Genomic DNA, 14,171 nt, shown 5'->3' with positions numbered 1-14,171 from the left:
ACTTATACTTTATACTGTTCCTCTTAGTTCTGTCCTTTCGGAAGTCAATGTTATTGTCTCGCCTTTTTTGATAAATGATGTCATAGTTTAAACATTAATTCCTTCTAAAATTAAAATATTGAATGTGTCCCACGCGCTCATGTCCTTATGCAGTTACGAGCGCCGTAAAGCACGTCTTACCAACCCCCCCCCCCCCCCTTTTCCAGTTTTAACCCTGGCGTCGGTAGCCAATCGCTTCCTTAGAATTGCAAAGTTCTATCTGCTCAGTACGTAGATCTAGGTTTGTTGAGAAATTTGACAAAATGTTAAGTTTTTTTCGAATGCAATGCTTTGAATATCTTGATGATGACTCCGAATAATCTAATGATTTTGATAGATTATAGCCGACAGAATATTTGGTTTCTGACCCCCTGGTCTAAGTAACTCCAAAAAGCCATTGATGTCAGATAGAACTTTGTAATTGAAGGTAGCAAAGTGTTTAGGCTACCGGACCCGTCATCGTGATAAAACGATAGATACTCGCACTTCAGCAAGATTTGTGCGTTTTGTTGCTAGAGAAAGCAAAAATCACTACGTCACGCACCATTCTCAGTCGTTCCCACTTTCGCTCTGGCGTATGCCTGCGAGTATTTGCTAAAAATAAATTTCACAACACTAATAGCATCAAAGAGGATGAGAGAGCCAAAGACTAAGCTCAACATCACTATGGCAACAACCCCGACCGACATACTGGAGGGGCGAGTGTCAGGGGCGGATGTTACTTTCCTAGCCACAGAAGACAGCGACGTTTTCTCAATCTCGAGGGTTTCAACCAAAATGACTTTTTCTTGTTCTTCTTCTTCTGTATCCATGAGAATTTTGACAGGTGCCGGGTTTTTAGGACATTTGCAGTGACATAATGAAGTGCGTGGGATAGCCGTTAGATGCTGTTCACAGCTTGACTCCCAGACCAGACCGTTAAATGAGGTCAGACAGCGATAGATTCCATCGTCTTCTTCCACAAACTCTTTGATCTCAAAAGCAGAGTTTGGTCCCTGTGCGAGCGACTTGTCACTTTTTATCCAGCGGTACAAGTTGTGAGTTTTGTTGGTTGCGAGACAGTGAAGCTTCAGCGTCGTGCCGAATGGTACGTCCGTTAGAGGAGACTGGAGCATAGGGCGGGATGAAAAAAAAGTCATCTCAATGACGTTACTCTCGCGAACATGGCTGCCGTCAGCGACTGCGCACTTGTACGTTCCCAAGTCGGTTCTGGAAAAGTCTGGCAGTCGCAAAGTAGCGTTTTTCTCTTCCGGTATCGTGACGTTATCAAGTGTCCATGAGAATTTGATGGCGTCACGATCCCCTGGGACGTTGCAAGTCAGCTCTACGTTTTCACCATGGTTTACGGATGTGTTTTCAGTCGTTAGCTTCGGGTTTACATGGGTTAGAGTCACAGCCTTGCTGTAGGCGGACCAACTACCGTTTACTTTTGCTCTGCACGAATAGTTGCCGAAATAGTCTGACTTGAAGTTCTCCACGGTGTGTATATTCAAAGGCGAGTAAGTGTCATAAAGTTCATCGTCTCCCTTCCACATAATATAAGACTCCACGTCCTTGTCGAGAGTGGAGCAAGTCATCGAAACAGTGGACCCCAGCCAAACCTGTTCAGCATCAACAAACAATGTAGGAGTTCGCAATGTGTACACGAGATCTAATCTATTACTTTTCTCTGACAGAACGCCACTCACTTCCACATCGCACCATACAGGCCCTTCCTGGTTAGGTTGGAATTTCTCAACAGTATACGTTTGTTTTTCGGTCTTCTTGATAAAACCTTTCTCTCGATACCAGCCGTACGATCCTTCAACAATAGACGAACAAACAACTTCCAGTGCATCACCTTCAAACAAATGTAGATCACCTCTATTTAACGTGTCGTCTTGGTCGTCACCGTTAAGTCTGCGAGCAATAAGAATTGGAGCGGGAATGAAAACTTGAATTCCAACATGCTCACTGTACAGAGACAGACGATGGGTGGTCTTGTTCTGTACTGCACACGAGTAATTAGCAGAGTTCGCCAGCTGAATGTGGGTCACTTGCAGAGTAGACCCTGCCTGGTCGGGTATAACGTGCCCATCTTTCTCCCAGGAATAAGCAAGTCCATTGTTCACAACGACAGCTGTGCAAGAAAAAGTAACGTTGCTTCCAATTTCAAAGCGAGTGCTTGCGGTCGTTACTTTCGGCTGGGACAGATTTGAATCAAGAGTAAGTCCAAGAACCTGACTTTTTAATGACTCAACCGAGTCATCCATGTAGGAACAATGATACCGCCCTTCATTTTCAGAACCGAAACTGCTGATATACAAAGAGTCAGTTTTCGATTTTTCGTGATGAACATCGTTGAAGTACCATCTGTACGTCCTTCTGTACGTCTCGGCTTCTGACACTGACAGTGTAGTGTTGTATGAACACACAATCGTGACCCTGTGTCCGGGAACGATTACGGGGTTCTCGGAAAAGATAATATTTGGCGCCGGCGGTTTATTCACGCAACCCGTACCCCAGGCATTATCCGGGCATACTGCACTTTCACAGAGAACTTTGTATTTATTGCTGCAGCACACATTTATAAGACGGTACTTGTATAATGTTCGACCTTCATAACCGGGATGGGTGTCTGATAGGAACACACAGTTTGGAGGACAACTACTATCACTGTCTTTTTTTTCGGTGTTGTCATAATTCTTCCAGAACCTTGCACTGATTTCCGCTTCCTTCCAATAGAAAGTGTTGTTGTCCTGAAATGAGAGCACAGATTTTTTGATAAATTATAATTGTTTCGTCTACCAGCTTTTCGGATGTACTAAATCCAAAATTGTGATTTTTTGTCTTATTGCAGTTTCTTAATCTGTGATATCAGTTGCAGCTTGTGGGTCTGAAATATTCGATTGAATTTCAACCAAATTTGATTACAATGCTGAGTGAAGTGAAACTGTTTCTCCTCAAACCAATCTCTCTCTCACTCCTCTCTCTCTCTCTCTCTCTCTCTCTCCCTGTCTCTGTCTGTCTCTCTGTATCTATCTGTCTGTCTCTCTCTCTTTCTCACTTTCTCGGTGTCTCTGTCCGTCTCTGTGTCTTTGTCTGATTTAATGTGGTACTTATATCAGGCTCAACCTCGGTTAAAGATTACGGGCCCAGGGCCCACGGCAATAATAAATATAGGAGCAACACAAAAACAGCACATTGTCATTTCGTTCGGACTGAAAAAATCTTCTCTATCTATCTATAATCCAAAAACAGAAATAACTTGAGCTGACTTTTGAACAAAATAAAAAATTTGATCCCTCTTAATTTCCACGTAGTGAGTTCCAAATCTTGGGGGCAGTGAAACGTCCTAATTCTCTCGAAAAATAGTGATCAGGACCTATCAGTCCTCGCTCGAAAACTTTGTAGAGGGAAAAATTCCTTTTCAACAGCAGGCTCTATACGCTCTACAATCGTTTAGATGCATTGCATTAGTAGATCTGTGGTGTGGTGGTTAGGTGCTTCGCTGGTATACGCAGGAGACTCGAGTTCGATTAACTAGTGGAGAGAAAATTGTAGTTAAAGAGCATCTCAGTCGTTCTGCTCGGATGTTGTATCGTTCTCAGCCTTGGGTGGCTCTTCGAGGCAGAGTCGGGAGCCTGCCTCCTAAATGATCTACATTGTGTCTATTCTTAATTTCTTCATTTAATTTATTAATTATTTTTGTAGAAAGTTGGGGGGGGACACTAACATTTAAAACATAAACAGTACAAACCACTTACTTTTTTAATCACCAGCCATAGATCATGACCAACAAAATTTGTGCCGTCCGACAGAAAATTTCGAATTGTCTGAAACTCTTGGTTATTTTTCACGGTCAGAGGTTGCCACCCATCAGGACACGCCGTCGATATTTGATCGTACGTGGCAGGCCCCGCAGAGATAGAGTAGCTCTTCTGCGTAGTAGCCAGGAAAGGTTCCACTATGCACTCCGATACATTTGTCACAGCTGTGGGAGAAAATGAAGGGGTTAAGTTTTGTTGGCTTTCATAAAAGATGTGTAATTTTAAAAACAATCCTCTTTTTTTAATATCGACGGTTCAGTTCAAGAATACCGTATACCACTTTTTTTTAAATCGATTTTTTTTCTTTTACCTTTGCTGCAGATTTTTCTTCATCACATATTTACGATGTGAGGATCTGACTGTAAATGACTTATTTACAGCCCTATCCTCAAGCCGAAAAGAATATGTGGCGGAGAAAGATCTGCGTCTACAGAAAAGCACACAAAACGTCGAGTTTAAGACAAATGTGAGGCAGCGTGGTGGAATCAGGCTCTCGTCAATTTTTGGACATGTAGACTTATTGGTATCATCTTAAAGCTTGTTCAGTTGTCTTTATTTGGATTAAAAAATATTCATTTATCTTGAATACAGGTCGAGATATTTGCGAATGAAAGGGGTGGGGGTTACATGTTTTCAGAGGTAAAATTAGTGAGAAAATGGCAGCCAAAGATTAGTTATTTCGTTAGCTTAAGAGTCCGTGGCAACTGAAAATTTACATTTATTGTACCTTTAATCAACGTTTTTCAGTAAAAAAATCCCACAGAAATGCGTTCTTTAGTGGGCATGAAAGGTGTTGAACCAAAAAACAAAAATTTGTTAAAAATTCACAAACCTGAAGAAATATGCATATTTCTTCATTTTCATTATTTTGACGAAAGCCTGATTCCACCACGCTGCCTCACAAATGTGACATATGCGTTTCTTGAACTGAACCGTCGGAATATAGGTGTTTTTATTCTATACTCCCATCGTCAACGACACAAGTTAGATGATTTATGTGGCGGGTTTCTGACCCTGCCTATCATGGCCAACCGGGGCTTAGAGGGATACAAGATCCCAAGAGGAAGTCCGAGATACTCGATAAAGATTTCTCCCCACTAGGGGATCGAACTCGATGGGTCTACTTTGTGCAACAGAAAAGTACATTACCGCTATTGCTACATCATATGCATTGGTCAATGGGTTTAAGTTAAAAACAAGATACATCAATGTTTTAAGGGGGGGGGGGGGGGGGGGGGCTACACCTGGAGGCTATCTCGCTTATTACTGGTCCGAATTTTACCACATTTCACACATATAACAAGCATAGTAAGGAGTCTTGAAATCCGCAATCAAATTTGAGAAAAAAGTTTCGTTTCCATGGATACGCCGCCATATTGGATTTTATTGACATGTCTTACGTAATAAATACCGCTCTCATCACTCATGGAAATTGATTGTTTTTTTGCATGCGTGTTTACAAACATAAGATCTAAAAATTTGTCAGTTGTTTTTTTCCTAATCGGATTAGAACATTTTTAATGAATTTTTCCTGAGGTAGTGTTCAAGTTTGCGAAAAATCCGTGAAAATCCACGCTCCAGACACCACCAACAAAAATCTATTCCATATATCAAAAATTCAACAAAGAAATTTTTAGTATTACCTCTTTTCTTCATTCTGTGAAAATTTCATGAAGATTGGATGAAAAATGATGGAGTTATTCAAAAAAGTATAGACAAAAGTAGCATTTTGAGACAACGGCCGATAAAGAAAAATAAAATACTGACTTTATGAGGAAATGGCGGTTACAAAACATGCCCGGTATGGGAAAAAATACGATTTTTGGGGGTTCTTATGCCATGAAATAGTTGTAGGAGAGGTTGAGGAAGTTAAAAATGCCTACAACTCAAATTCCATGATTTTGAGCAGAATTTTGATTTTGGGGGTGTAGCCCCCCCCCCTTAAGAAAAGAAAATTAATCAGGGTACTTGCCCTTATCCCTTTCCCTACCGGCTGGGTGCAATACATGTACACCCACCTGACCACTTTGTAAGGACATAATAACTCCGACTGCGTTCAATCCACACACTTTTTCTTCTATGTAATCCTCAAATGTGGTGTATTTAACGCTGTGATCTATCAGAAATGTTCATATAATAAATGTATGGGAGGTGACTACTGTTCAAAAATTTTTATGGCGATTCTTACAATGCGGGTGTTGTACACCCATACACTTTTTTTGTAAAGAAATACTGGCTGGATGGTCGACACTCGTGCACTTTCTATAGACTTTATAAAGAGAAGGATCTGGCAGGTCAATAGTTGTATGTGAAACAATCCCAACTAATAAGTGTCAAACATGTCTTATGAAAAAAGTTACAGAGGTATGAAATACATGGAAACACTTTAAATTTTCAACAGAAACTTGAAACATGAACAGAAATAAGGAGACAAGCTGATGTCCAGCTAGCGGTGTGATTGCAACACCACTTGTGGGTCTTGCGCCTGCACAAAGAATGAAAGATTTAAAAGGAAATTGTGTTCTTAAAAACAGACAGTGCAAAGACGAACTGAGTGGTCTTTACAACTGTGACAATCACACTTCTGGCATCGAAACTTTGTCTTCCGGTTCTTTTTGGCCATGCACAGCACACATCTATTTTGCTTTTGAGACCCAGGAGACTAGTCATTTGGCTTGGACCTCTTCCTTTGACTTTGGATTAGAACAGACGACACTTCAGTGGGTCTCAGAGACTGAAGCATTGTCTCGGTATTTTGTTAGATTGGTAGATTGAGTGTCGAGACAGCTGAGCGCCGTATGATCTGCTAGACAACCATGTTGGTGAGCTGCCTGTTGTCTGCGTGTGAAAGTTTGTCATTGGGGGAGCTTGGCTTGCCAAATGACATGCGAAGCAATGGAACTGAGGTCGATGATGTTGAAAAAGACCACAAGGGGCCATCCCTTTGTCTTACGATTCACAGTGAAAGCATCAACCATTTGGTCCATTGAATCCAACCCACCTTTGGTTCTGTTTATAACGCAGGACAATTTCAGGCTTTCTTTTGTACCCAGATCTTCCAAGAGCAAAGTGCATTGTACTGAGGAGAAGGACATTTTTTGTTTCTTGTTTTGATAGGAGACCAGAGATGCATTCTTCCGAGATACCTGATGACTCCGAAAGAGCCAAGTTCTTTTTTTGACTGGAAGTTCACAGGCAGAGAAATTTTTTGTTTCTCCTAACTGTGCCTACCATAGTAAGGTTGTCTTTTACAAGTACTTTAGCCAAGTTAAGACTGGTAAAAACAAATTGTCAGACGTGATATTTCTGCCACTGCCCTTGAAGTCTTGAGTCAGCTTTACATTAGTGTTAGAACCAACGGCACTGTTGTTCTCTGTGACTGGTCTTGGTCCTATGTGCTCTTTGCCCAAATAGGGGAAGCCTCTAAGTGGATAGCTGCTTTCAGAGTCACAAACTTTGAAGATTTTATTTCCATATATTTGTCTGGTTTGCTTGGGATGTACTGGATGAAACTGCATCACCCACGGAATGGAACTAACTGTTCATCCGCAGTGATGGTCAGCCCATGGTGGCAGTGCTTAGCTAGGCTGGTGTGGAAAGAATCCAAAAAATCGCGGATGGGAGTAAACTTGTCCAAGGCTCGTTGTAGTATCCTGATTTTTTATAATCAAATCTGATATGATTCAGCAGGTGACTGACTGCTTTTTAAGAAAACTGTCCAGGTTGTTTGACACTAGGTCCCGCCAGCGAGTAAGCCTGCCCGTGTCACAAAACGTACTTGGAATCACGGTCAGGTACTCTAAAGCACTGCTGAGTACCATTTCCTTGAACGGAATGAACAGGTACTCAGTTTGTGTTTAGCACAACAACAGATTTATTTTGCACATCATATGAAGACGAAGGGGCATTAAATCTTCTTTCATGCTCTCCAGGGGGCCTTGCCTGTTCACTGATGACGATGACATAAGAGTTGAATTGTGAGCGAGCAAATTCATATGCACATTTCAGATGTATGACATACGAATTATGGCAAAGCAACAGGGCTTGAAGATCAGAAATTATCCCTGGTTCAAGTCCTTGGAAAAGACTGTTTCTGCGCTCTGAGGCTGCATCACTTTCCATGAAATAAAATTGTAGAAATGAATGCTCATTTTCGGTGGCAGGAAGGAGAGAGCCAATACGATGATATACTTAACCCTGCACGCAAAACTGAGGATTCCATCCATTGAGGGTTGCATCGGTATAGCCCATGGATGTGAGCTGAAGGCAATTGTTGTACAGCCTGATTTTCTCCAGAAATTGAGTAGACAGTGTCGACACATCAGACAGAAGGATTTGCAGTTCAGGAGGTGGTTTGGGAAATTAATGCAGATCAACTTTGCCATTGCTACAGCACATACCTTGTGTTTAATATGGAAATCTTATGGCCAGGCAGTGTGTACACTGTGTCGTCAGTGTCCCAATGTAGCACTCGTACTGAAACGAATTGGCACTCAAGAGGAATGCTTTTGGGAGATTTAGATCTAGAGAGTCCCCATCATTTTGTTGTTGATCTAGACCACCTCCACCTTTGCGAGCGCGAGGGGTTCCAACTGTAGAACGCCGTTTTATTTTCTGCATGGTCAGGCGCTATCTAGACCTAGATATAGATTCTAATCTAAGACCTTTTGACATTGTTCCCAGAAGCAAGAAAAAGAATTTGACAAAGGAGTCCAGAAAAAGCGATAATGGGCACCAAACGAAAGGATCACAGTCGAATTTAGCAGCAAGTAAAAAAAAAAGAAAATATAGGCTAGATCTATACGGGTCACACACTTAAAACAGTGCTCACTATTGCGCGACAATGCGCGAGAGTATCGAAGGGAAGTACGACTTGAAATATGGAATAAACAAACCTGGCGGATTTTTCTCAAATGACAGAGACAAAAGCGTCGGCCTACAAAAGCGATCAGCGAAATAAAGAAATTTAGCTGTTTGCAGCAAAACTGTCTCAAAACTGAAAAAACGAAGGGCGTCAAGATCTGGGGAATATTTTAAAGAATCTTTGGGCGAAAACTGCATGTCGATCGATGCAGCCATTAAAAAGCCGTTTGAATAGCAAAATTCGGCCACCACAAATAGATAATAGATAATATAATATATAGAAAGAAAATGCCAGTGGGTGGCTGACGGGTGCTCTAGTGTAGTTTGCTTCTTCTTTCCAATCAAATATCTGTCGTCTTTACCTCTCCTTCTCTTTCGAGTTTGTTACTCTTTTGTGACACCTCTAATCTTTAACACTTATTACTTTAAAAAAAATTGTATTGCAATGCTGTAAAACGCTTACTAAAACGAAAAATAGTGCCGAGTGCATTTGTTTGCACCGCCCTGCATAATTATTTAAGTGTACGGGTGTGAACCACCCAGCCAGTATTTCTCTATACAAAAGTGTACGGGTGTGAACCACCCAGCCAGTATTTCTCTATACAAAAGTGTACGGGTGTGATCCACCCAGCCAGTATTTCTCTATACAAAAGTGCACATGTGTGAACCACCCAGCCGGTAGGAATGAGGTAGGAAAAATATGCTGCTGGGGAAACCGTTATGTTACAATGGCACCTGTAAAATACCCCCATGGAACCAGCCCAATGAAAACCAACTAGGGTATTCATAAATAAATGTATAATTTTTATTACATCAAATCAACTTAAGAGCAAGCCAAGTTCATCTTTTAAAAGTTTTTAATACGGTTTCTTGTTGTGGGATCGGGAGCAATAAATTTGACTTAACCTGTTTTTCATTTGACCCCTTCAAATGTCAAGTGTGGAGAAGCAGACCAAACTGCGAAAGAAATGGATGGCCATGGTTCGAATCCCTAAAGGAGCCTTGTTGAACTTGGGATATTTTGGAGAGTTTTTACGGCTTTCTTCCCAACACAGCTTGGTCCTATCGGAGATGGATGTACAATCAAGTGATCTTAGAGTTTTGGAAGTGACATGGTGATGATGGTGGTGATAGTACGTTTGCAATTTAGCAAAAATCTAAGTACTGAACTATCAAAACGAGTTAGTATATACATAAACTTTACTCTCTTGTGAAAGAAAACTATAACGAAATATCGAGCCTTTTTACATTAATTCATCAATGTATTCTTGAGTCCACGAATAAAATGAACATCTTTAAAAGGAACCCCATTAGTTCCAGTTTCTCCCTACAACGATTAACGATTATGTTAATGATGAAGACGACGATAGAAGAAGACATCCTACCTGAGACTACCAGAAAGAAAACGGCTGCTCCTTTCACTTCCATAATTTCGTGTGAGAGTCCAATGAGACTGCGACGGGGAATCCACTCGAGGCGTGAGTTTTATACAGGGATGTGGATTTTTTTCCCAGTCTCGTCTTGACTCGAGAGGTTTTTTTATAGGCCTACACTCTTGGAGCGCTCGGGTCTCGCTTCGGTAAACTCTCTAGCAACCCCGAGTACACAATGTTCGAACAGCGGCAGACCACAGGCAAAGCTGTCTCCGATCCTCTCTCCATCAAGCCAAAAAGAGGAATTTGCATTATTATTTCATAGTAGTATGCATGTTCTAGACTGGCTTTTCAAATTTGAGGTAATAAACACTTAACCTAAAATGTAAACGAATAACGTGAAATCGTGTTTAGTTTTTAAAGTGCCCCCTTAAAAAAGTGTGGTTGAATGACTAAAATGCTCGTCTCAGTGTGGTATTATGCTATCTGTGCGCGCGCGCAGGGGAAGACAGGAGAGAAGGAGGGGAAAGGGAGGGATGGAGGTATAGGGTGGTGGTCTGTGGAAGTGGTGGGTTGTAGTCGAAATGTTCCCAGCAGAGCATGACAATGACATTGTTTTGTGCTTGAGAGCGCCTCTATATCTCTCTCCCTCTCCCCCCCCCCTCTCTCTCTCTCTCTCTCTCTCTCTCTTTCACATTCTCAGTCTCTGTCCCCCCCCCCCCTCTCTCTCTCTCTCTCTCTCTCTCTCTCTCTCTCTCTCGATCTCTCTTTTTCTCTCTGCCTTTTTCTCTTTCACTCTATCTCCCTTGTATCTCTCTCACTCACTCTCTCTCTCTCTCTCCTGTTCTCTCTCTTTCTCTCTTAGCCTCTCTATGTTCGCCTGTCTCTCCCTCTGAATCGTGTTTATGTGTGTGTGTGTGTGTGTGTGTGCGTGCGCGCGTGTGTGTGTGAGTGTGTGTGTGTGTGTGTGTGTGTGTGTGTGTGTGTGTGTGTGTGTGTGTGTGAATTAGAGAGAGACAGAAAGAGAGAGATGAAGAAAAAGAGAGACAGATAGAGATAGAGAGAGAGAGAGAGAGAGAGAGAGAGAGAGAGAGAGAGAGAGAGAGAGAGAGAGAGAGAGAGAGAGAGAGAGCAATATTTTTTCTAGAAGGAAACTGACCGATTAACGGACTGCCAAGAAGGCACACAGAGAAAGACTGAGATAAAGATAGTAAGAAAGAAACAGATAAATTAAATCATGACAGACCGTGGGAGGACAGACAGAGAAATAAAGAAAACTGAAGTGTACCTATCAGCCCAGGCTGATAACCAACTCTAGTATGGCTACCTCTTCATTCTACCTGCCCCAATGTCACTATCCAACGGCGCACAATCAATTCGACACAAGACTCCGGCATTACTTTCTAGCAAAATCCGTTGGAGCATAACCTCTTTTTTGCCAGTCGTTAGTAATTCCGTTGCTCGGGTTGAATTAAGTTGAAGCCTCACTGTGTCCCGACGCGGTGGAATCAGGCGCTGGTCAATGTTTGGGTATATGGAGTTATCGGTATTATTTTACAGCGTTTTCGTTGATTTTGCTTGCTTTGGATGAAAAAGTACTCATCTTACTGGAAGAGAAGTCGAGATATTCGTGACTGGAAGAGGACGGGCTGATTGGTGTCACAGGCAAAATTAGCAGGAAAAAGAAAACCACCGCCAAATTTCGATGACTTCCAAAGCTGCAGTCCAGACTTTTTAGGCGTTTGGAAAGCAATCTTACATAGCCAGAAAAGAACATAAACAGCCGCGGTCTGTTTCACTTAAAAAGGGACATGAATGATAGATGAATCACTAAAAAACGAATCCAGTTGTTTCTGATATTATATTCTGTTGTTTCGATTTCAAAACAAGAGTTCAAAAATCTATTCGCTCTCAGGAAGGTTCGAAAAGTGATTGTTTTCCAATCCTATTGAATTCACTAGATAATGGATCTTTAGACAAACAGGTCAAGAAAAAGACAATTGAAGGAAAACTCAAAACAAAACAATGGTGACAATTTTAAATCTTGTTATCAGTCAGAAATACCATGTAAGCGACAGAGGTTTGAATTCTCAAAAAGATCGTTCAGCTCTATTTGAAGGGCTGTCGAATGTCTCACCTGAAAAGAAACGTGTTTTTTTTTCCTTCAATCGACACCATAATATCATTCAGAAGGCGGATTTAGGACCCTGTCTGTTAAGGCCGATCGGGGCTGAGAGGAACGCAACATCCCAGCATATCTTAACACATAGTTTTTTTTATTTTGCAGTAAGGTTTGAAATTCTCTTGAAAAAAATTGATTTGCAACAGTTTTAGTAGCTATATGTGTGATCTGCAGCAAACAATACGCAGTTTGATCCCCCAAAGAAGTGCATCTGTGTGCGGGAGTCGCGTCTCCGAATAGTTCCTGGGTGCTCGCCGGAGACGTCTCCGAATATCTTCTCATAAGCTGTAGTACTGCCACTGCCGCGTACTCAAAGGGCAAAACGTCGTTTTTAGGCTGCAGAAGCTTAGGTCCCGGTAGATTTCGTATGAAATTAAAAATAGACAGATTTTGTTTATTTTTTTGTTTTTGATAATTTTCATAAGCCATGCCTAATTACAATAGCTTAATTTAAATTGATTACTTTTGGTGACATAACTATACGCCCTTGTTGAAAAAAAGACATTCTACTCAAAGATAATGTGTATTATAAGCGCTTAGCCTGCTTGTCACATCCTGTACTTATTTACGCATACTTAGATATCATTTTTGGTATCACTAAAGGCAGGTAATTAGTTTTTCTTCATTCATCCACCAAATGCGAGTAGCTTGGGGGGGGGGGGGGGGCAAAAGAGAATTTGAGAGTGGGCAGGGCAGGGCAGGGCAGGGCAAGGTAGTGTTTTTGCAAACAAGAGGTCCTCCCCTCAAGATCAGCTCACTATTACTTACGATGTTGGGGCAAGAGTGTTTGCTGTTATTGGGCTGTCGGATGAGAGGGGAAAACGACATCACTAAACTAAACTTATTAATATTTTTTTTTTCTATAGAAGCCTAGGGAATTTGTTTTCACGGGTGGTTGGCGGGTGATCTAGTATGATGGCTTCTTCTCTCCGATCAAACATTTATTGCCCCTATCTCGCCTCCTTTCTATGTTTGCAAGTATTCTCTTGTAACACTTCTAATCTTCGACACTAGTAAGTTAATATGTGAGGCATCGTGATGAAATCAGGCACACGTCAAAATTGTGAAATCAAAGAAAGTGGCATTTTCTGACTGTTCGGCAATATTTTTCTAATTTTCTTCTTTTTTTTTTTCTTTTGGCTCAGCGCCTTTTATACCCACTTAAAAACGCGTTTCTATATATGGATTTTGTTGACCAATATTGATTAAAGGCACAAAAAGTGTCAACTTTCAGTTTCCGCAAGGACTCTCAAGCTATGGAAGTAACCAAACTTCGGCGGCCATTTCCTCACTAATTTTACTTCTGAAAACAGACAATCTGTGCTACTCTCTTGTAACACCTCTAATCTTCTTGCGCTTATATGACCTTATGCTGTTGCGAGCGCCGTAAAACCTCTACTAAGACTAACTATTCGCGAGACTACGTTTTCGGGGATTCGAGGCTCAGCTCAGACCAACGTTGTGCCTTTGGAAAGACATTTTACTGTCGGAGATGAGTGTTGAATTTGGAGGCCAAGCCTCTTGAACGACATTACAGTGTTACAAGGGGGATTATACTTATACATTTTCACACATGTTTTTTTTTTCATTAGAAGCAAGCATTTTACCTTAAGTATTTTACGTAAGAATTCAAACAACCCCCCAATTCCAAATAGACTAGTCCAGAGGCAGACTTTATTTCAATATAATTAATTTTCAAACTGACTTCGAAGGAAGGCGACAATGGCCGATTTTGTTTTACTACAGTTTTGAATAACGTGTAGGCCATATAAAACCGTCGGGTACGCAGATAGAAAATGACGCTATTGATGTTCATACATAACACTTTTGATATCATTTGTGCAAAAACACACGTCTGGGACTTCCGATCTCCTAAAACACACACACACACACACACACACACAC

Source organism: Aplysia californica, unplaced genomic scaffold (genome assembly GCF_000002075.1).
Source record: "Aplysia californica isolate F4 #8 unplaced genomic scaffold, AplCal3.0 scaffold00011, whole genome shotgun sequence".
NCBI lineage: Eukaryota > Metazoa > Mollusca > Gastropoda > Aplysiida > Aplysiidae > Aplysia > Aplysia californica.
The sequence above is the reverse complement of the archived record's forward strand: the minus strand, read 5'-3'. Positions refer to the sequence as shown.